Source organism: Antechinus flavipes, chromosome 4 (genome assembly GCF_016432865.1).
Source record: "Antechinus flavipes isolate AdamAnt ecotype Samford, QLD, Australia chromosome 4, AdamAnt_v2, whole genome shotgun sequence".
In the NCBI taxonomy this organism is placed as follows: domain Eukaryota; kingdom Metazoa; phylum Chordata; class Mammalia; order Dasyuromorphia; family Dasyuridae; genus Antechinus; species Antechinus flavipes.
Genome location: NC_067401.1, coordinates 90,720,573 through 90,745,625, shown reverse-complemented (window position 1 = coordinate 90,745,625; position 25,053 = coordinate 90,720,573). Strand labels below are relative to the sequence as shown.

Sequence of the window (25,053 nt, the reverse complement as noted above, 5' to 3'; positions counted from 1 at the left end):
TAACACAAGTATGAGTAGGTCATAGAGTTTCTTTTTGGTCATGCTATATTTCATTAAACTTTTAAGTATCTTTGAAGACATTGGAAAATGTAAATGAACATCACAAATAAGATGTTCTTTTAGTCTCCATCATGATTTCAAAATCTGCATGCTGAAGATTCAGGATTAGGCCTTTTTTTTTTTTAATAACTTTTTATTGACAGAACCCATGCAGGGTAATTTTTTATATCATTATCCCTTGCATTTACTTCTGTTCTGGATTTTTCCCTCCCCTCCCTTCAACCCCTCCCCTAGATGGCAAGCAGTCCTATACATGTTAAATATGTCACAATATATTCTAGATACATGTGTGCAGAACTGAACAGTACTCTTGTTGCACAAGGAGAGTTGGATTCAGAAGGTAGAAATAACCCGGGAAGAAAAACCAAAAATGTAAACAGTTTACATTCATTTCCCAGTGTTCTTTCTTTGGGTATAGCTGCTTCTGTCCATCATTGATCAATTGAAACTGAGTTAGATCTTCTCTTTGTCAAAGAAATCCACTTCCATCAGAATACATCCTCATACAGTATCATTGTTGAAGTATATCATGATTATTTATATTATGATTATGATTATGCTCATTTCACTTAGCATCAGTTCATGTAAGTCTCTCCAGTCCTCTCTGTATTCATCCTGCTGGTCATTTCTTACAGAACAATAATATTCCATAACATTCATATACCACAGTTTACCCAACCATTCTCCAATTGATGGGCATCCATTCATTTTCCAGTTTCTAGCCACTACAAACAGGGCTGCCACAAACATTTTGGCATATACAGGTCCCTTTCCCTTTTTTAGTATCTCTTTGGGGTATAAGCCCAGTAGAAACACTGCTGGATCAAAGAGTATGCACAGTTTGATAGCTTTTTGGGCATAATTCCAGATTGCTCTCCAGAATGGTTGGATGCATTCACAGTTCCACCAACAATGCATCAGTGTCCCAGTTTTCCCGCATCCCCTCCAACATTCATTATTATTCAGAAATCTTTTCATTTGGATTTTGATTCTTTCCTTCCTTTACGGGCTTATCTCTCAGATTTTGAGTTATTCTTTTATGTTTTTTGGAATATTTCAAGAGAACATGAGTTGTACCAAAGATGAACTAGAGACCATTACTGATCACAGAATAGAAAATTTCGATTACATCAAATTAAAAAGCCTTTGTACAAATAAAACTAATGCAAACAAGATTAGAAGGGAAGCAACAAACTGGGAAAACATTTTCACAGTTAAAGGTTCTGATAAAGGCCTCATTTCCAAAATATATAGAGAACTGACTCAAATTTATAAGAAATCAAGCCATTCTCCAATTGATAAATGGTCAAAGGATATGAACAGACAATTTTCAGAGGATGAGATTGAAACTATTACCACTCATATGAAAGAGTGTTCCAAATCATTATTGATCAGAGAAATGCAAATTAAGACAACTCTGAGATACCACTACACACCTGTCAGATTGGCTAAGATGACAGGAAAAAATAATGATGAATGTTGGAGGGGATGCGGGAAAACTGGGACACTAATGCATTGTTGGTGGAGTTGTGAACGAATCCAACCATTCTGGAGAGCAATCTGGAATTATGCCCAAAAAATTATCAAATTGTGCATACCCTTTGATCCAGCAGTGTTTCTATTGGGCTTATATCCCAAAGAAATACTAAAGAAGGGAAAGGGACCTGTATGTGCCAAAATGTTTGTGGCAGCCCTGTTTGTAGTGGCTAGAAACTGGAAAATGAATGGATGCCCATCAATTGGAGAATGGCTGGGTAAATTGTGGTATATGAATGTTATGGAATATTATTGTTCTGTAAGAAATGACCAGCAGGATGAATACAGAGAGGACTGGCGAGACTTACATGAACTGATGCTAAGTGAAATGAGCAGAACCAGGAGATCATTATACACTTCGACAACGATATTGTATGAGGACATATTTTGATGGAAGTGGATTTCTTTGACAAAGAGACCTGAGTTTCAATTGATAAATGATGGACAAAAGCAGCTACACCCAAAGAAAGAACACTGGGAAACGAATGTAAACTATCTGCATTTTTGTTTTTCTTCCCGGGTTATTTATACCTTCTGAATCCAATTCTCCCTAAGCAACAAGAGAACTGTTCGGTTCTGCAAACATATATTGTATCTAGGATATACTGCAACATATCCAACATATAAAGGACTGCTTGCCATCTAGGGGAGGGGGTGGAGGGAGAGAGGGGGGAAAAAAAATCGGAACAGAAACGAGTGTCAATATAAAGTAATTATTAAATAAAAAATTAAAAAAAAAAGAGAACATGAGTTGTGTGCTGCATAATGAGAACTGAACAGGATATGAGTCTAGAAAATATAAGGAGGGCTAATTAAAAAAAAAAAAGAAAAGAAAAGAAAAGAAAATGGCAATGCAATGCAAACTCCTTGACATCAGGGACTTTGATTTTTTTTTTTCTTTGTGTCACCATAGCCTAGTACAATAACTGATAGTAGGTGCATCATAAAAGCTTGTTAAATGAATAACAGGCAAGTAATTACTAGCTTGCTTTCTCATTACTGAGTAATGTTGCAAAAGTCATACAATTGGTTTTCTCCTTAAGTAGGAGAAACCCCTGAGACAGAAGTTACCATAAAATGCCATCTTTAAGCCACTTTGTGGGTCCCTTTTAACATATTATTCTTCCCCAGACTTCATTTCAAATAAGCAACCAATTTCTATTAACATCACTTGAGTTAGATTCCATGATGGATATTGACATCTCTCTCTCTCTCTCTCTCTCTCTCTCTCTCTCTCTCTCTCTCTCTCTCTCTCTCTCTCTCTCTCTCTCTCTCTCTCTCTCTCTCTCTCTCTCTCTCATTTTTAGATCTTTGTTTTCGCTTCAATTATTATATAAGGAATGAGTGAATACTCATGATTATTTTAAAAGAGAATATTTTTAGATCTAGCTGGAGTTCAGCTTCTTAGTACATATAAAAGCCAAAAATTAAGAGTGCTATATGACATCTGCATGAGTGTAAGATAATGAGTGAGTGTTGGGGTTAACTAGAAACAATGCAAATCAGACTAGATTGAAGTGTAATATGTTATAGCATCTATATTAAAAAAAAATTGGTTAAACTTTTCAAGGCACTTCCTATTTTTATCCCTAGATAAAACATGACTAAATATGTTTTCTGTTATTAAATTGGAAGATGAGGTCATTCTGGGTCATCCCTATGAATACTTTATTTAAATGGGATATTATGTCAAATTAAACTAATTGATCAAAAGTTATTTCAATATCATAAACATGTATAATAAAATACTTTTCAGTCATGCTGCAAGCATGTATAAGACACAAAGTGTCAGCTAAATAGCTAAACAATAGAAATACAAACAAAAGCAAAGAAAATGTCTCTTCCCTACAGGAATTTAAATTCCAATAGGGGAAAAAATGTATGAAAGTAATCTGAAAAGTGGTGGTGAGGGAGAAGGTACTCAGCACAGGGTTATGATACAGAAAATACAATGGAATGAGCTTTGTCTTGTTCCCTTCTTAAATGGAGGTTCTAGGAGGAGCCATCTAATCAGAGGAAGAAGCCACAGTACAGCCCCTGTGAATTGCAGGACTGGAGTAAATTTCCAAAGTGAAAAAAAATTTAAGTCATGGTAGAAAAAGTCCTAAGTACAAGCTGGAGAAGAGTAAGAAAAAGCCAAATTTTAAATATATCTGGGATCTTATCAATGTGTATATTACCATTACAGATGCAAAATACAACTCCCTGTGTCTGTTTACCTTATGTTATTCTTATTTATATATTATTATATATTTATGTATCTTCATACAAGAGGAATAATCTGTTGGATCCATTTGGAGTGCTGGGTGATGAGGTTCCATAGCATAGGTTTAGTTGATGCAGATAAATTGGAACATTGACAGAATTGTTCCTTGAGTCAGGCAGGGAGAAGGCTCTGATAGAGATCAGTTTAGCTCCATGATCCCAACCTCTGTGGAAATCATCCAGTCAGAAATTCAAGTTAGGTCAAGCCTTGAGGTCCTGTAGGATGGTAAGCAGCCTCACCTTGCTATGTCCTGTCAGAAATCCTAGTTATATCCTTTAAGTTAAATTTTCCCTATAAATCTACTTTTGGCCCATGCCATTTTTGCTATACCCCTTTGGGTAAGTCAGCCTCACCTTGCTATGTCCAGTCAGAAATCCTACTTATATCCTTGAAGTTAAATTTTCCCTATAAATCTACTTTTGGCCCATGCCGTTTTTGCTATACCCCTTTGGGTAAGGCACTCTGCCTCATGTGTGTATTTCCCCTTATTCCTCCTCCATGGCACATGATATCTCTCCTAACCCCATTATGCTTCTTAATCCCACTTCTCCTCCTTGTAGAGGTCTTTTAAGGTGCTAAATCCCTTTCAGAATTTGGCCTGCCAGTGAAGGGCATGCCCCAACCACATGGAGTGTTCCCTTTCTACTGAATATTTGTGAGTCCCTCTAAGGAGAGTGTCGTTTATATGTTCTCCCACTTTATTTCATATTTACCATTCCTAGTATCTATCGTATGCCTTCATTTTGTCTGTAATCTTTTCTCCTACATAAACCCTAACTTTTGCCAAAGAGAATGGCCATTGTGAATTCTTCACATGACTGAACCCCAAACATTTGATACTTCTCCTAAAGCTCATCACCTGGTAGTGAATCATTTGCTACATCAGCCACATTCTGGAGGCTCTTCTAGATTTCTCTTGACAATATGAAGAGATCCCTGGGGCACATAGGTTATCTCTTCTCTCATCACCTAATTAGTCTAGTTTATTTTTTAGCTTTTTAAAATATTCTAATTCTTTTTTGTAAGTCCTGATTTGCTGAGGCTATGGAAGGTTAGTCATCAACAAAGCATCTCTCCAATATTATCTGAGTGAAAATAATTTGTGATTTCTTGGAAATTACTGGAATGCCAGTAGAATATTAATTTTCAAAAGTTAGCACTTCAATGAATAAATGAATTTACAAAATTGATGTATGAAAATTTATTAAACATTTTGTATAAAGTGCTAAAATTTAGGGACACAAATTGGAAAATAGTAGATAGTTTCCACCCTCAAGATTTACATTGAGATAAGGAGACAGCACAAAAGGGTCTTGGTAGTGAGAGAGGGTCTCTTTCACTAAGAGCAGTTACAAGGATGTTGAGTGGGCCATAGAAAAGTAGAATTGCATACCATATCCAGGAATAATAGTAGAGTATATATGATCATGAGAGAAAAGAATCCATGTGTGGAGGTAAGGCAGATAAAAAAGTAGATTGTGAAGGTAGTAGATGGACAGGAGAGAGTAAAATAAAGAATGGTGATAGAAACCATACTAAAATAATGACTGGAAAGAGACAGATACCCTTCAGTGGAGTAGGAAAATAAGAAGAAAATTCCTTTATTGTGATTTTTATTGAGGAGTGGGGCTGTGCCAGAAAAGAAAGATAAAGTGGGAAAGGGTAGTCAGGACCAAGTGATAGGTAAGGAAAAAGTAGCAAGCCATAGATGGAGCTGTTATTAATTTTTTTCAAGTTCTATAAAATAATGTTTTGGCAGTTTAATTGGTATGGCACTGAAGAAGTAGATCAATTTAGTCAGAATTGTCATTTTTATTATATTAGCTTGGCCTAGCAATGGACAATTGATATTTTTCCAATTGGTTAGATCTGATTTTATTTGTGTGAGAAGTGTTTTGTAATTGTATTCATATACTTCTTGGTTTTGTCTTGGCAGGTAGACCCTCAAGTATTTTATTTTAATCTATAGTGATTTTAAGTGGAATTTCTCTTTCTATTTCTTGCTGATGGGTTTTGTCAATAATATATAGAAATGCTAATGATTTGTATGAATTTGTTTTATATCCTGCAACTTTACTAAAGCTGTGAATTGTTTCAAGTAAGTTTTTGGATGATTTTCTAGGATTCTCTAAGTATATCATCATATCATCTGCAAAGAGTGATAGTTTTATTTCCTTATTGCCTATTTTAATTCCTTTAATTTTTTGTTCTTTTCTTATTGCTAAATAAAGTGTTTCTAGTACAATGCTGAATAATAGTGGTGATAATGGGCATCTTTGTTTTATTACTGATCTTATTGAGAATGTGTCCAGCATCTCTTCATTATGAATAATGCTTTTTGTAGTTTTAGGTAGATACTGTTTATAATTTTAAGGAAAGCTCCCTTTATCCCTATATTCTCTAGTGTTCTTTTTGTTTTGTTTTCGCTGAGGCAATTGGAGTTAAGTGACTTGTCCAGGGTCACACAGCTAAGAAGCATTAAGTGTCTGAGGCCAGATTTGAACTCTGTAATGGGCTGAGGCTTGAGTTGATGCACTGAGGTCCCAAGTACATGAGGCTAAATAGTAATTGGACCATACTCTATTAATATATATGCTTGGAGAAAGAATGGCCTCCGCCCACTCTTTGTGCAAGTCCTGATGTGTTGTATAGGAAATGACGATTTTGGTGGGTGGAGGCAGGGGAGTGGAAAAGGAAGGGGAAGGAGAGACTGCTTGCATTGTCATTGTGACAGCTTTCCAGCTCAGATCCCCCTCTGTTAGCTGGCTTCCTGTCGCAGCTGGCCATATTGCTATCGCAATCCTTATTCACCTCTTCACTTCAATAAAGATTGAAGATTTTTCCCTTAACCTGAATTCCTGACTCCGGCTGATTTTAAATACGTGGTCATTACAGAACTTAAGTCCTCCTGACTTCAGGGTTGGTGCTCTATACATTGCACTACCTAGCTGCCTCTCTCTCTAGTGTTTTTAATAGGAATAGATGCTGTATTTTATCAAAACCTTTTTTTCTGCATCTATTGAGATGGAGCTGTTCTTAAAATAATGGCCTGGGAAAGGTTGTTATCAATCAGTTATGTTAGGCCTCAGTTCAAGAAAGCATTTGCCTAGGTAATATATGTACTACATTAACATCTTAAACTTAATATATTCAAAATAGAAATTATTATCATCTCCTAAAACCTACCTTCCTTTTAACTTTCTAATTTCTGTTATATGCCTAGAACTTTTTTAGAATCTACCTGAACTTTTTACTCTTAATTCATTTCTCTTGACTTCATATCCAAGTGCTTGCAAAATATTGTTTATTATTATGCCTCTACTGCATCTGTGCCCTTCTCAAAGTTTATACTCAAAATGCTCACTCTATTTCAGGTGCTCATCCCTGCTCTTCTAGATTATTGTTTCCCAATATATTTTACTTCATTAAATATTTCTTAATTACATATAGATTTTTACATTTAAAAAAAATTGGTTCCAAATTCTGTCACTTCCTCTCTTTTCCCTTCCTTGAGAAAGCAATCAACTAATAGATTGTACATGTGAAAACATGCAAAACATATTTCTACATTAGCCATGTTGCAAAAGAAAATATAGATCAAAAAAGAAAAAAAAACCAACCCAACAACAAGAAAATATAGCCATCTTGTTCTTCATTTTTTTATAACAGTATTCCATTAAAATCAGAAATCAGAACTTGTTCAACCAATACCCAACTTATGAGCATCTCTTCTATTTCCAGTTGTTTGTTATCACAAATAGAGCTGTTATACATATTTTTGTGTGTCTATCATTTGCCTTTTTATTGGACTTCTTTGGGATATAGATCTGGAATATTGTATCAATCTAAATAAGCTCCCTGTTTCCAGTGTTGCCTTTCTCCTATTTATTCTTTCCACACAACTGCCAGATTGATATTACTTAAGGATAGATCTGGTTATATAATTTCCCTGATTAAGAAATTTCAATGTTTCTTCTTATCTCTAGGTTGAAAACAGACTTCTCTTTCTCTGTCTCCTTCTCCCTCTCTATCTATCTCTTTCTCTTTGTCTCCCTCTCTCTGTGGTTCTGGTGTGTGTGTGTGTGTGTGTGTGTGTGTGTGTGTGTGTGTGTGTGTGTATTCTATAAAATCCTTCAAAACTTGGCTCAGTTGTGACCTCTGAAAATACATTTTCCTTATGTTCACCCCTGTTTTTAGCTTACTGCCAACTAGTTTTATATATCCATATCTATATATATAGTATATTTACTTTTTATTGTTTACCTACATTAGCTAAATAAACATGATATTCCTTCCCAAAAATGTAAGCTTCTTGAGGGCAGGAAATGTTTTATTTTTATTTTTCTGTTCCTGTTACCAAGTTGCAAGGTGTTTGACTCAAAGTAATTATTTTAATATATTTTTAATTGAATTGTTTGTATTGAAAATGTGATGTGATTAAAGGGCTTTTGAAATTTCCCAAAGACAATCTCATTCTATATATCATATACTTTCCACCAAATTTTGAATTCAACTCATTGGCCACTTTCATTACCCAAATTATATAGATATAAAGATATATTGATGTGTGCATATATTCTAATATATTTTATAATATTATAATATACATGTATATATATATAATATATATATATATATATTAGATAGAAGGTATAGATACTCTATAAATATTATATGTTGTTTGTTATATTTTATGGGGGGGGAGGAAAGAAAAAGAACTCAAAATCTGAGGGTTAGAAAAAAGGAGATAATATGGTATTGTAAAAAACAACAACAACAACAACAACAACAACAACAACAACAAAAAACAATTATTCTGAAATCAGAATCTGGGTTCTAATACTGTCACTGATGATTGCTATAGTATGTATGACATTGCACAAGTCACTTCATTTCCATAGGCCTCAGCTTCTTCATCTGTAAAATGAGGGGAGAAAGAGCAAGTCTCTTCCTTTTCTAAATATAAGTTTAGATACTAATTACATCATATTCCTTGAAGCAGTTGTTTAAGGCTCCCTAAAATAAATTTTAAAATAATTTATCAATCCTCAGAAAATTATATTTCAGAGGAATGGGTTAGAATGATTTTGTCTGATGAAGCAAAATGAAATGGATATCACAGTGAAACATCATAATGTGCTGTTGACAAGGAAGTTTAAAATTATGTAATGTGAACTGAGAGGGAACATTCCTTTAAAAAGTTTTTAGCATTTCTAACAAAAATGTAGATGTACGAATATTTATTTATTGGACCAAATTAATTGAATCTTTCATTTTCTTTCTAATAATTACAATAAACTCATTTATGGAGAATTTCATGATTTCCTGAAATATTTTCCCTATCAACCTGTGGGGGAATTTGTAGAGTCATGACTACAACCATTTTATAAACGAGAAGATTAATATCAAAAACAAAAACAAAAACAAAAACAAACTTGTGATTTGTAGATAGTTGTACAATCAGTAAATAGTAGAGCATAAGTGCTAAACCAAGTTTTCTCAGTCCATGTTCATTTTTCTCTTGAGACCTTTCAAATAATATGTTGTCTTTGTGAATGATCTAAGTTCTTGAACTGTTTCTTCCTCTTCATTTGGTCTAACGATATAATAATGGCAACAACCTAAGAGTCATCCATTTAAACCATGTGTTCTTGAAGAAAGCTGTCATCCATGCTCTATGGTTTAAATTCTCACTCCTAATGAATGTCACACTCAAATAATTTATAATAGAATAAGCTGGTACTAGGAAAAAAGCCAGTTCTTGTTTCCAAAATGAATGCTTGACTACTGAGCCTAATCTCGGAACAGTAACATGGGAGTGGAGGGAAGGGAGGAACCAAAATGGCAAACTTTTGGTTGTTTAACCCTGTTCCTGTTGGTCTGTAATTTTTTTATGCCAACAATCACCCTGATGTTGTTAATGAATAGTATTTATTTATTTCAGTTTATTAATTTTGACAGGATTATTGTTAGAAGTAAAAGAAACTCCTCTGTTGGATGCTTTTCCTCTGACTCTCACTAACACAAAATATCTTTGAAGGATCAAAACTCCCAGACAGATAGTAGACATTTGTTATTACCAGTAAAACAAAATGCCAATTTTATGGGCTTTGCACTAAGTCTGTGTCCCTTAAATTTCAAATTGGACCTGTTTGATGACCTTAACTCTGAGTCATTTCATTTTTTAAAGATTTAGGAATAGAAAACTAATGATTCATATTTCCTTGATTTAAAACTTATGCTTTTAGGAGCTATCCTTGAGGTAAAATGGTGAACTATTAGAAGTCAAATGAGAAGTTTTGTAAAACCCATATCATTAAAAAAAAAGAAAAAATAATTTTTTAAAAAATTAAAAAAAAAAGAAACTCATGTTTAGTGAGCTAACACTAAATATGTGCTTAACCAAAATGGGGATAAGCAAATAAAAGTTGGGACCTCTCTTTATTTACACTGTCATATACAATGAATAATTCTGTGTTTTGTTCTTTTAGCAAACAATATAATAATAATAATAATAATAATAATATACTTGACATTTGCACCTATTAACTTCACAAATTACCTCATATATGCCTCAGAAAGTAAAGTGGTTAATTTATTGATTAATTAGATGCACTTTATAGAGTTTCATTATCTACATATATCTACATTATTTGTTTTGGAAAAGATAAAAGGAATCATTCTGGCCAAAATGAATGGCTATAGCCAAGTCTTTAATTAATATTGGAGTAGAATTTCCTTCTGCTGGCATAGATCATGATAAGGATACTAGTTATATTAAAGTAGAAAAGAAGAGTTGCTGTTGTTGCCATTTGTCCTTTGTTGTTGAAGAGGATTATGATATCCTCAGGTGGCATCATGATATGCAAGTGAGTTGGATGTAAGTGATTAGGTTGTGCAAAATCACCAACTTACTTTCTCTTCCAGAGTCATTTGGGTCCAATAGCAAGCTATGATCAGAATAACTAGATGGGGCACTGAATTCAGTGAGAAACCTCGGCCTTTCTAAGGTAAGATCTTTAACAAGTCTCAATTTGGCAGAAACAATATCCACTCAAGGGAATTACTTGTAATTACTTGTAATCCTTACCTGTAAGGATTGAGGCAAAGAATGGCCTCTTTTACATAGTCAAAAAAAAAATTCCCATGTAGGAGGGAAGATCCTTGGAGACAGACAGTTCCAATGATTTTTGCCTCATTTATTTCCATTAAAATAGCTTTGGAAAGGTGTTAATATTAATAGCTAAAATACAGTTTATATGGATTATTGGCTTTTCCCCATGGTTTACCTTTTTAGAAATTTTAAAAGCTAATTGACAAAATTAGTTTTTGCAGAGATTGCTTTAATCTTTTGTTTTTAATTTTGTCAAAGACCTCATATAGAATCTTGAGATTTAGGTCTTTTAAGAGGCTGGACCTTCTTATTCAATCTTTTATAAATACTATATTGTTCATAGATAAAAGATGTATTCATAATAAGTACTTCATCAAATAAGTAAACTTTTGCAGACATTGACTTTTTCTGTTTCATAACTTTCTTATCTTTTTATTTACCTTGAATATTTTTAAATGTGTAGATATAAGGGGCAACTAGGTGGTGCAGTGGATAGAGCACCAACCCTGAAGTCGGGAGGACCTTTATTCAAGTCTGGTCTTGACACTTAATACTTCCTCACTGTGTGACCCCACTGGGCAAGTCACTTAACCCCAATTGCCTCAGGAAAAAAAAAGTGCAGATGTAATGGGAAATAGTATGAAGGGATTTTTAAAGGGGTGGTAAAGCAACACTAGTAACCGTGTTACTAGTTAGTTTTTTGAGAAATCTTCTAAAAATATTTATTTATTTATTTTTAGGGGAGGATGTAAAACTAAAACTAAATTTAAAAAAATATTGGGTTCTATGATCTTTAAGGCTCTTGCCAATGCCATTATTCTGTGATTTTTCTTTCTGAATATTATTTTTCCTTTACACATGTATTTATTTCCTTGGTCTGAAAAACTGAATATATGTATGTGTGTATATGTTCATATATATGCATATAACTTTATGTATCTAATTAACAAATTAATTCTATAGGTTAGAGTTATTATAGACCACAGTTCAACTCATATTTACTTCTTTTTATATCTATTCTCATGTTAGTGATCAAATAAAATAATTTAAAACATTTTTAATGTTTTAATATAGAATCCTTTAATTGAGTATGTGGTTATTTTTTTTTCTGTGGGTCAAGAAACATTTAAAAGCCTCAACAATTATGACTAAGTATATTAACTGTTTATGTTGAGGTTATGAATTGTTTTAGCTATTTTTTTCCTGAAAAATAAATAGCAAATATGAAGGAGAAAAAAGGAAAGAAGCTGTTGCATTCAATTGTAGTAGTTCAACTTAACTTGTTTAAACAAGCTGTCAAGTCTAAGAAAAGGTTTTGAAAGACAAAGATATTGAGTATGATTATTGTTATTTCTTAAAGAACTCTGACGCAAAATAATTCCAAAAAATGAACATAAAATCTCCTGAAGCAATCATAACAATCTTCTTTCCAATTATTGTTTTTATCGCTATTGTTGTTTTGCAAAATATAACAAAGAAGAAAAAGATGAAGAGTAGGAAAAATATCATAACAAAAGAAGAGAAAAGAAGCCTTCAGAGAGTAGTTATGAAATACAATGAATCCAGGTCAACTTGAAGGTATTTGTATGTAAAATCAAGAACAACCACAATGAAATAGAAGAGACTGTTAGTTTTAAAGGGATTATCTTTAATTTGCAACAGTAAGAGAACCACCACATTTAGACTCTTGCTGCTTTAGTTTAGTATACAGTGAATTCATTGACGAAATATTAATGACACAAAATAATAAAACATAAAAAATGACTGAATCAGATAAGAAAGAGATTCACTTGTAAATGATAAAAGTTTAAAACACTCAGGTACCAAATTTGGAGATATTACAATCATATCATTTAAAGAGGGTTAAAAAACATAATGAAGGTGAATGCTTTTTTAAGAGAAGATAACTGAGAAAATATTAGAAATAGTTCACTCAAATAATTGCTTTTTTGCCTTTATAAAAATATTCAGTGTGATTTAGATCTGATCAATACTAACACAGATGAAAACAAAGGTTAATGAGAATAAAATAGAATTACTCCTAAGTGTCCACTAAAGCTAAGTTATAAGTTTTAGAACATTTGTAATCCAAAATATTTCTTCATCATGAGTTCCTTATATTAATTCATAAGTCTGCTCTAAAATATGGTTCAACAGTATTATGAAAAACATGCTGTGCAGAGGTGTTTGTTTGTTGTTTTTTGCTTGTTCCTTTTTTAAGTTCCCAAGTGAAAGTCTCTAAATATTCCTGCTTAGATGACACTGCATTAATTACATTGAGCTAGGTCACAACAGAAGCCTATTAAATAAGGTACAAAGTAATAAAAAATAAATTGATCTCAATATACACATTTTTAAAATGTGGAAGTGGAGAAAAGATAACAGAGACAGATAGACAAAAACAGAGACAGAGATTTTTTCTAAAATGTCATGATTTCTTAGTTTTTATTGGATCTAGCATCTGACCTCATTTGTTGATCTCACTTTATCCCATCATTTCAATAATTTTTATATATTCAAATTTATCTTGTAGGTTCTGTTATATATTAAGAATATGCTAGAAATGTTTTTTCATTAATAAATTTGCAATATTTTCTCATTAATTATTTTGAATGACCAGTTCAGTTTATTGAATATTAGTTATTTATTGAAATAGAGAAGCCTTCTCCTCTCTTTCCCCAGTCACTTTTCCTATAAAAATTCATACCAAATTGCTCCTTTTTTGTTACCATTTCCCTCTATGTTTTTATTTTCTCCATTAGACTAAATTCCTTAATGCAGAGCTTATTTTTGTATTTATTTTTATCAACATTTAGCACATTTGGGATTAATATTATTTAAAATTTATTCATTCAGGGGCTCTCTAGGATCATATGGCCTGGTGAGTGGATGAGGTCTCAAAAGCTAGCAGGATGGCACACTCTGACTTGTTTAAGGAAGCCTGTGAACTTCCAGGATTTTTCCCTACTTCCAATGGCCTGATAAGGAGAGATTCAAGGCAAAAGGAAAGTCAGTAAATTAGTAAATTCCAAGGCAAATCCCAAGGGATTGGGCATGGCAGTCAGGCAGGCAACTTTTGGGCAAGGACAGCTAAAGGGTAAGTACATTTGAGACCCTTGAGTTAACCCTTGAGTCAACAAACTCTGGAGGGGTGCTGTGGACTCTTGAGGGGTGCTCTGACATGTAGGAAGTTAGTGAAGTTACAGAAAGTGATGACCCACAGGAAGCAGACTACATTGGTGACTATTGGTTACGTCCTTTTAGTCTATCCAATGAAAAGGCTCAGGTCTTTTGCTTTTTGAACCCTGGACAAGCCGGGAGCTGGCCAGATTCATGAGCACATGGATGGAGTTGGGATGGCTCCCAGATGTGTCTGAGCCTCTCCCTGCAGTAATTAAATACATGCTGTCTCTTTGTACCTGAAAATGTCTCTGATTAGTTAATTTGTGAAAGGGGTCTAGCACCCATCCCATATGCTCGGGAGGGGTGATAGGCCTTTTAGGAGACCCTTGAGTAGACAGACTCTAGAGGGATGCTACAGACTATGGAGGGGTGCTGTGATAAACCTCATCAAATATTCAGAATGGGAAGGCTCAACCAAAAGTCTTCCAATGAGAAAAATGATTACTCTATATGGGGAGGACACTCCCAGGTCTAGTTGAATATACACAAATCTGTATGTAAAATAGATTTTTGTCTGTCTGTGTGATTTCTTTCTGTGTATCTGCTTTGCATTCTTTGTTCTGTGTTAAAAGCTGAGTAAGAGTTAAGGAGTCAGCCTCTGTTGCTGGTTTGGAAAAGATCAGGCTGAGTTGGAAAGGTAAATTTGTAACAGGTTTATGGAAAGGTTATGAGAAAGCTTAAGTATGTATGAATGAGAAGAGCATAGACTGAAAGGCAATGGTAACTTTTGGGAAAATAGAAAAGCAGTGTGCTACCACTTTAAAAAAATTATGAAATGAAAAATGATATTTCTGTGAACCCAGAACTGGCCAATTTGAGGGTGCAGAAATCATTGTTAAAAAGCTGTTTTAAAAAAAAAAAATTAGCAGATTCTGGGATTTTTGAGAATAGGTTTTAAGTTACTTGGCCCTATCAGCTAAATTGAGTTGGTCTGTTGTCTTTTCAAGTAGGCCTAATTCACATGATTAAAAGCCTTCTGAGGGAAACTGCCCAAGGGAAAAACAAAAACAAAAACTCTAGGTTTTTCAAGCTTTTCAGGTTTGTGAAATCTATCTTGGCTAGCGAGGTGGCCCTGGCTGATCTGAATTCTTCTGTAGTTTATACTGGTGCCCCAACATCTTTAACATGGGCCCCCTCGCCAGCATTTGTGGCAAGAGGGAGACAACCATTGGGCCACAGACCTGCAGCACGTAGACCCAAATTTCTCCAACCCTCTTCCCCTGGGGTCTCAAGAGTTTGTCGATTTCTTAAAGGCCTGTAGTCTGATTTGAAAGGGCAATTTTCTGCTATTTTAAATTTTGGGATTGTGTGTTTACACTGGAATTCTGATTCTGAAAATGTAGGGGAATAATTACTAATAACTCTAAAAGTAAGAACTTGTTTATTCTGGCATAAGAATTTAAAAATGTGTGCATTGATATTGAATTATTGTTACTAGAAATATACTGCAATGCCGGAGAAACTGAGCATGACAGAGATTAGAGACCAATTCAATAGTTTATTAAATGGAGAGAAATACTGGGAACAATGGATCCATGTTTGGTCCCAGGGCTGGACAAGATTATCATCTCAAAGAGTCTAGCCCTCAAGTATCAGAGGGCAAGCTTTTATTAGGATAACAAGAATAATGACATAATGGAGGAGGTACCTGGGTGGGGATAACCTAATGGGGGGAGGCCCCTAGGACGACACAATGGAGGGAGGTTACTGATAGTCTAATGATATCTAAAATGGATAAACCTTTATACTGTCAAATATTAAGAAGGAATGTCTATAACCTAAAGATATAAAACCTTTATCTCATCAACCATTTAAGAGAGTTTTGGGTTTTGGGCAGAGCAACTGAGGTAGACTTTTATCTAATCAAACATTAAGAGAGAAAAGTTATAACCTGATTGAAGAAATTGGGTCACGACCTTAAAAGGGAACTTTGGCACAACAATATATCTGTATTTTAGTTGATTTTGTTGTGCCGTAGTTCCCTTTTGATGTCCTGACCTAGTTTCCCCATTGTCCTATCTGCCTCAGGTTATAACCATTCCCTCTTAATCTTTGATAGGATAAAGGCCTTACCTTATATCTTAGACTTTAGGCTATACTTATTCCCTCTTAATGTTTAATTGGATAAAGGTCTTTATCCATTTTAGACATCATTAGAATATCAGGAGCCTCTCCAGTACCTCCCATTATGTCATCCTAGGTGCTTTCCCCCAATTAGGTCATCCCCACCCAGGTACCTCCCTCATTATGTCATTGTTCTTATTATCCTAATAAAAGCTTGCCCTCTGATACTTAATGGCTGGACTCTTTGAGATGATAGTCTTGTCCAACCCTGGGACCAAACATGGATCCATTGGTCCCAGTATATCTCTCCATTTAATAAATTATTAAATTGTTCTCTGATCTCTGTCTTGCTCAGTTTCTCCGGTATTACAATTTTAAGTTAAAAAGTTTGGTTCTCTAGGAACTTACCTAAAGAAATCATGTTTATATCTCCTAATTAGATGAAATATATTTAAGCTACTTTTTGTTGCTTGCTAAATTGTATATTGGGTAATTTGTAAAATTTGTACAAGCTGTGCTTTTGTACATTTTGTCAGCCCAGCTAGATATGTGGCATAAATTTTATGAAATTTGATCCAAGGCTATTTAGAATATTAATCTTAAATTTGTAAAAGCAAGAAAGTTTGGTACATAGGAATGAGTGTAATTGCAGAACAAATTGTATCTGAAAGATGTGTAATATGTCTAAAAATAAATAAGAAGTACTGAGGAGGTGTCCCCTGGAGAGAGAGGGAGCCTGCCTCCAGAATATTTAGATTAGGCTTTAATGAAAAGAACCAGTGGGGAAACAGAGATATAGGGGGATAACTGGAAGCTTTCTCTTAAGCTCTGCTGACTACTAGGCAACAACTAGGCTTACAGGATCTGTAGAGGAACTGCAAGAATGAATGGTCTATTAAGGATAATTAATTACTTAATTAATTAATTCCTTCCTTCCTTCCTTCATTTATTTTTAATTAAAGCTTTTTATTTTTCAAAATATATGCGTGGACAATTTTTCACCATTAGCCCTTGCAAAACCCTGTGTTTCAATCCCCCCCTTCCCTAGAAGAAGTCCAATGTATGTTAAACATAGTAGAAATATATGTTAAATTTTAAGGACAATTTATAATCTCTAAAATTGACTTTGCAATTAGGAATGTTTTGGTGGGAAATGGGAATGTTTGTGCCTAGAGGAATTTTAACAATATCCGTGTTGTGCCTGTTACTTACATTTCCAATAATAATAATAATAATAATAATAAAGTTTAGAGAGGTTCCTCAATTGGAGGAAGTTTTTTTGAATGGAGAAATCATTAATGTTAACTAATGTTTTATGTGAAATCAGGATATTCTATATTCTGTATGAATTTTAATTGTATTGCATTATCTTAAAGTTATACCCATTATTTAAAAGGACTCCGAGAATAATAGAAAAGAATGATTGAATAATAGAATAATAATGTCCTTTATTCCTTTGAACATGTTTCTTTTACGGACAATATGTAATTTAGATTTTTTCTATGTATTGCACACTTTAAAGGCAAAGTGATTTGTGTAATGTTGAACTTAGATATGAAAGAAAAGCTGTGAACCTTCTAGGATGAATTTTTTACTGTTCTCAATGTAAGGTCATAGTCAATAAATTTTTAGGATGTGTTATCCTTGAGATCTAGATTCATCTGAAGCCTTGATTAATGAGATTTGCTATGATTAAATCCCTTGGGAATGTAGTTAATATTATTTGGAGTTTTAAATTCAGGTAGGACTGTCTGTTAAATCATCAAGCCAGTGATCCACCATCTAAAAGGAATATGTCATACTCAGAAGAATTCAGTGATCCTGAATTTTTACAGGTTTAAGTTAGTATCTGGGAAAAAAAAAATAGGAGCACAATCTTGGCCTCTGTTGAGATGGGATCATTCTGACTCACTTTCCCAGTGGTGTTCTTTTGAATAAGAACCCACCTGATTATTCCTGAGCTGGCTTAAGGTAGATTATTACTGCATGATTAATTCGAAAATGGGATAATTACCTGAAAGTAAAACTGAGTTAAGGATGCTTTATCCTATATCCTGTATGTGCTCTTAGGTCAAGCCTTGAAGAACCTGCTTTGATGCTGTCATGTCCCTGATTTTTTTTTCTCTAATGGCAAGTTTTAATAAGGACAAATGGTCAATAGAAGCCATGAGGAAGAGAGGAAATTGTCTGGGTGATTTCACAGTTAATATTCCCAGTTAATATTGAGAAAAGACTATGTTTCTAGGAAAAAATACTGGCTATTGCTTTGGTAAAAGATACAACTCAAAACATCAAAAAATTAGCACATGTTCTGATTGGATCTCCCCTTTTAACACCTCTTGGTGGTCTTGGTTTGGAGGAGCCTGTTGGAGACAGGCTTTATAATTTCTCCTAATAGCCCTCAGTAGAGTTACGTTCATTCTGTGCAAAATCATTAGATAGAAGGTACATTCAGGGGATTAGGGTTATCGATAGTGCTCAAGAGTCAAGGGTGGAAACTGGAGCCTAGGAGGATAAGTCAGACCTTGAAAATGAATTTGATCAGGGAGTTGAAGAAATGTATAAACTTTGGTGAAAGTCGGACAGGACCAGGTTTCCTTCTCCAGAGATTATGGTTTATAAGGAGGGGGACCATTTCTTTGTGAGACTAAATTGGAGTCACCTTGGCATTGAAACTCCCATATGAGGTAATTTAGTAATCCTAAAGATGTGGTTGGGTTGAAAGTTTTTCCTCATTTATGACTTAGACTATGAAGTCATTTGTCATGGCTAATCAGGGCAAAGATCCAGCCTATAGGGAATGTAAGCATAGACTCCTATATAATTCTTTTCTGTTAACTGGGCCTTGCCTCTCCTCGTCTAATTGCCCTTTAGGGAGACACCCTTTCTCCTGAGATCATAATAAAATTCCTTTCTGCTTTTGCCTTGAAAAATCTCCTTAATTTATTTGACTTATTTGAGCCTGTGGTCTTGTCTCACATATGTGCCTAGATGTGTATATATGTATATGTGTTTGCAAGTATCATTATATAAGTGTGTGAGAGAAAAAGAGGTAGAGAGAGAGAGAGACAGAAATTAGTTGGAAATTAGTTAAGGCTGGAGTAAATTTTTTTTAGTTAACTACTTATTGATTTTCTTAACTTAGATTAATTGGCTATAATACTTACATTATTTAGATCATGCCATTAGTAATGTAGACACAGCAGTGAACATTTTATTTTATATTTGTAACTTTATGTGCAACGCTTTGCAAATTATTGTGTGAACTTAATAGAAATGTGTTTCTTATTCAGTGCTGTGAATGCGTTAGGGATGTTTGTTTGTTTTAATTACATTAATTTAGTATTTTGCTCTTGCCCAGTTACATGTAAAAACAATTTAAACATTTGCTTTTAAAACATTGAATTCCAAATTCTCTCCTTTCCTTTCTTCCCATCCCCCTCATTGAGAAAGCAAGCAAATCAATACAGGTTATACATGTGTAGTTATGCAAAATATTTCCATAATAGTCACATTGGAAAAGAAAACATTGATTAAGACAAACAACAATCTTTTATTTTATTTTATTTTTTTTAAAATTTTATTTAATAATTACTTTATATTGACAGAATCCATGCCAGGGTAATTTTTTTTTTTTTTACAACATTATCCTTTGCACTCGTTTCTGTTCCAATTTTTTTCCCCTCCCTCCCTCAACCCCCTCCCCTAGATGGCAAGCAGTCCTTTATATGTTGGATATGTTGCAGTATATCCTAGATACAATATATGTTTGCAGAATCGAACAGTTCTCTTGTTGCTTAGGGAGAATTGGATTCAGAAGGTATAAATAACCTGGGAAGAAAAACAAAAATGCAGATAGTTCACATTCGTTTCCCAGTGTTCTTTCTTTGGGTGTAGCTGCTTTTGTCCGTCATTTATCAATTGAAACTCAGTTAGGTCTCTTTGTCAAAGAAATCCACTTCCATCAAAATATGTCCTCATACAATATCATTGTCAAAGTGTATAATGATCTCCTGGTTCTGCTCATTTCACTTAGCATCAGTAAGTCTTGCCAGTCCTCTCTGTATTCATCCTGCTGGTCATTTCTTACAGAACAATAATATTCCATAACATTCATATACCACAATTTACCCAGCCATTCTCCAATTGATGGGCATCCATTCATTTTCCAGTTTCTAGCCACTACAAATAGGGCTGCTACAAACATTTTGGCACATACAGGTCCCTTTCCCTTCTTTAGTATTTCTTTGGTATATAAGCCCAATAGAAACACTGCTGGATCAAAGAGTATGCACAATTTGATAACTTTTTGGGCATACTTCCAGATTGCTCTCCAGAATGGTTGGATTCGTTCACAACTCCACCAACAATGCATTAGTGTCCCAGGTTTCCCGCATCCCCTCTAACATTCATCATAATTTTTTCCTGTCATCTTAGCCAATCTGACAGGTGTGTAGTGGTATCTCAGAGTTGTCTTAATTTGCATTTCTCTGATCAGTAATGATTTGGAACACTCTTTCATATGAGTGGTAATAGTTTCAATTTCATCCTCTGAAAATTGTCTGTTCGTATCCTTTGACCATTTATCAATTGGAGAATGGCTTGATTTATTATAAATTTGAGTCAGTTCTCTATATATTTTGGAAATGAGGCCTTTATCAGAACCTTTAACTGTGAAGATGTTTTCCCAGTTTGTTGCTTCCCTTCTAATCTTGTTTACATGAGTTTTGTTTGTACAAAGGCTTTTTAATTTGATGTAATCAAAATTTTCTATTTTGTGATCAGTAATGGTCTCTAGTTCATCTTTGGTCACAAATTTCTTTCTCCTCCACAACTCTGAGAGATAAACTATTCTAGTTCCTCTAATTTATTTATAATCTCGTTCTTTATGCCTAGGTCATGGACCCATTTTGATCTTATCTTGGTATATGGTGTTAAGTGTGGGTCCATGCCTAATTTCTGCCATACTAATTTCCAATTATCCCAGCAGTTTTTATCAAATAATGAATTCTTTTCCCAGAAGTTAGGGGCTTTGGGTTTGTCAAACACTAGATTGCTATAGTTGACTATTCTTTCTTGTGAACCTAACCTTTTCCACTGATCAGCTAATCTATTTCTTAGCCAATACCAAATGGTTTTGGTGACTGCTGCTTTATAATATAATTTTAGATCAGGTATAGCTAGGCCACCTTCATTTGATTTTTTTTTCATTAATTCCCTTAAGATTCTCGACTTTTTATTGTTCCATATGAATTTTGTTGTTATTTTTTCTAGATCCTTAAAATATTTTCTTGGAAGTCTGATTGGTATAGCACTAAATAAATAGATTAGTTTAGGGAGTATTGTCATCTTCATTATGTTCGCTTGGCTGATCCAAGAGCACTTAATATTTTTCCAATTATTTAAGTCTGACTTTATTTGTGTAGAGACTTTTTTATAATTTTGCTCATATAATTCCTGACTTTCCTTTGGTAGATAGATTCCCAAATATTTTATGCTATCAACAGTTATTTTGAATGGAATTTCTCTTTGTATCTCTTGCTGTTGGGTTTTGTTGGTGATGTATAAAAATGCTGAGGATTTATGGGGATTTATTTTGTAGCCAGCTACTTTGCTAAAATTATGAATTATTTCTAATAGCTTTTTAGTAGAATCTCTGGGGTTCTCTAAGTATACCATCATATCATCTGCAAAGAGTGATAGTTTGGTTTCCTCATTGCCTACTCTAATTCCTTTAATATTTTTCTCGACTCTTATTGCTGAGGCTAGTATTTCTAATATGATATTAAATAATAATGGTGATAGTGGGTAACCTTGTTTCACTCCAGATCTTACTGGGAAAGGTTCCAGTTTTTCCCCATTGCATATGATGCTTACTGATGGTTTTAAATATATGCTCCTGACTATTTTAAGGAAAAGTCCATTTATTCCTATGCTCTCAAGTGTTTTTATTAGGAATGGATGTTGGATTTTATCAAATGCTTTTTCTGCATCTATTGAGATGATCATATGGTTTTTGTTTGTTTGGTTATTGATATAGTCAATTATGCTAATAGTTTTCCTAATATTGAACCAGCCCTGCATTCCTGGTATAAATCCTACTTGGTCATAGTGTATTATCCTGGTGACGATTTTCTGTAATCTTTTTGCTAATATTTTATTTAAGATTTTAGCATCAATATTCATTAGGGAGATTGGTCTAAAATTTTCTTTCTCTGTTTTCAGCCTACCTGGTTTAGGTATCAGTACCATGTCTGTGTCATAAAAGGAGTTTGGTAGGACTCCTTCAATCCCTATTTTTTCAAATAGTTTATTTAAGCATTGGAGTTAATTGTTCTTTAAATGTTTGGTAGAATTCACATGTAAATCCATCTGGTCCTGGGGATTTTTTCTTAGGGAGTTGATTGATAGTTTGTTCTATTTCTTTTTATGAGATGGGACTGTTTAGGATATTTACTTCTTCCTCTGTTAGTTTGGGCAGGCTATATTTTTGGAGGTATTTTTCTATTTCATTTAAGTTGTCGAATTTATTGGCATAAAGTTGGGCAAAGTAACTCCTAATTATTGCTCTAATTTCCTCTTCGTTAGTGGCAAGTTCTCCCTTTTCATTTTTAAGACTAACAATTTGATTTTCCTCTTTCCTTTTTTTAATCAGATTTACTAAGGGTTTGCCTATTTTGTTGGTTTTTTTATAGAACCAACTCTTAGTTTTATTAATTAATTCAATAGTTTTTTTTTTACTTTCAATTCTATTGATCTCTCCTTTTATTTTTAGAATTTCAAGTTTAGTGCTTGACTGGGGGTTTTTAATTTGTTCCTTTTCTAGCATTTTTAGTTGCAAACCCAATTCATTGACCTTCTCTTTCTCTATTTTATACAAATAGGCCTCTAGAGATATGAAATTTCCCCTTATTACCACTTTGGCTGCATCCTATACATTTTGGTATGATGTCTCATTATTATCGTTTTCTTGGGTGAAGTTATTAATTATGTCTATGATTTGCTGTTTCACCCAATCATTCTTTAGTATGAGCTTATTTAGTTTCCAATTATTTTTTGGTCTACTTCCCCCTGGTTTTTTGTTGAATGTAATTTTCATTGCATCGTAGTCTGAAAAGGATGCATTTACTATTTCTGCCTTACTGCATTTGAGTTTGAGGTTTTTATGTCCTAATATATGGTCAATTTTTGTATAGGTTCCATGAACTGCTGAAAAAAAAGTGTATTCCTTTCTGTCTCCATTACATTTTCTCCAGAGATCTATCATATCTAACTTTTCTAGTATTCTATTTACCTCTTTGACTTCTTTCTTATTTATTTTGTGGTTTGATTTATCTAATTCTGAGAGTGCAAGGTTAAGATCTCCCACTATTATAGTTTTACTGTCTATTTCTTCTTGCAGCTCTCTTAATTTCTCTTTTAAGAATTTAGATGCTACACCACTTGGTGCATATATGTTTAATATAGATAGTGCTTCATTATCCATGCTACCCTTTAGCAAGATATAGTGCCCTTCCTTATCTCTTTTAATTAGATCAATTTTTGCTTTAGCTTGATCTGAGATCAGGATGGCTACCCCTGCTTTTTTGACTTCACCTGAAGCATAGTAGATTTTGCTCCAACCTTTTACCTTTAACCTGCATGTATCTCCCCGCTTCAGGTGTGTTTCCTGTAAACAACATATTGTAGGATTCTGGCTTTTAATCCATTCTGCTAACCGCTTCCTCTTTATGGGGGAGTTTACCCCGTTCACATTTATGGTTAGAATGACCAATTCTGTATTACTTGCCATCTTGTTAACCCCGGTTTATGCTTTTCTCCCTTCTTTCCCCTTTCCCCCCTTTCCAGTATTAAGCTTGTGGGCACCCCTTGCTTCTCACAGCTCTCCCTTTTTAGTATCCCTCCCCCTGCCTTAGAGTTCCTCCCCCTGTCTTACCCCTTTCCCTCCCAGTTTCCGTATTCCCTTCCGCTTAGCTTATTCCTTCCCTTTTTCACTTTTCCCTTCTCATTTTTCAATGAGGTGGGAGAAGTTTCACCATAGATTGAATATGTCTTAAGATTTTTCACTTAAAGCCAATTCTGAAGGCAGTAAGATACCCACTATATTCATCCCCCTCCATTCTTTCTCTCAGATATAATAGGTTTCCTATGCCTCTTCATGAGATGTACTACCCCCACTTTACCCTTTTTCTGGTACAATGTCCTTTCCACATCAATTTCTAGAACAAGGTATACATGTATTCTTTATATAACTATATAGTCGAAATATAGTTCCCAAGAGTAATCTTTTTTTTTTTTTTTTACATCACCAACAAAACCCAACAGCAAGAGATACAAAGAGAAATTCCATTCAGAATAACTGTTGATACCATAAAATATTTGGGAATCTATCTACCAAAGGAAAGTCAGGAATTATATGAGCAAAATTATAAAAAAGTCTCCACACAAATAAAGTCAGACTTAAATAATTGGAAAAATATTAAGTGCTCCTGGATCGGCCGAGCGAACATAATAAAGATGACAATACTCCCTAAACTAATCTATTTATTTAGTGCTATACCAATCAGACTTCCAAGAAAATATTTTATTGATCTAGAAAAAATAACAACAAAATTCATATGGAACAATAAAAAGTCGAGAATCTCAAGGGAATTAATGAAAAAAAAAATCAAATGAAGGTGGCCTAGCTGTACCTGATCTAAAATTATATTATAAAGCAGCAGTCACCAAAACCATTTGGTATTGGCTAAGAAATAGATTAGTGGATCAGTGGAAAAGGCTAGGCTCACAAGACAGAATAGTCAATTATAGCAATCTAGTGTTTGACAAA

The 25,053-nt window shown here is 34.0% G+C and overlaps 1 protein-coding gene across 3 annotated transcripts in view; it reads left to right on the top strand.

Moving 5' to 3' along the window:
• Nucleotides 1-25,053, top strand: part of CHRM3 (cholinergic receptor muscarinic 3) — a 661,423-nt gene that overhangs the window by 310,354 nt on the left and 326,016 nt on the right. For 2 of the 3 annotated variants that reach the window (XM_051993534.1, XM_051993532.1), the window contains exon 3: nt 10,790-10,872. The exons of the other annotated variant lie outside the window; for it this stretch is intronic. The gene's annotated coding sequence lies outside the window, so the exon portion shown is untranslated. The remainder of the gene's footprint in view (nt 1-10,789; nt 10,873-25,053) is intronic. 3 annotated transcript variants of the gene reach the window in all.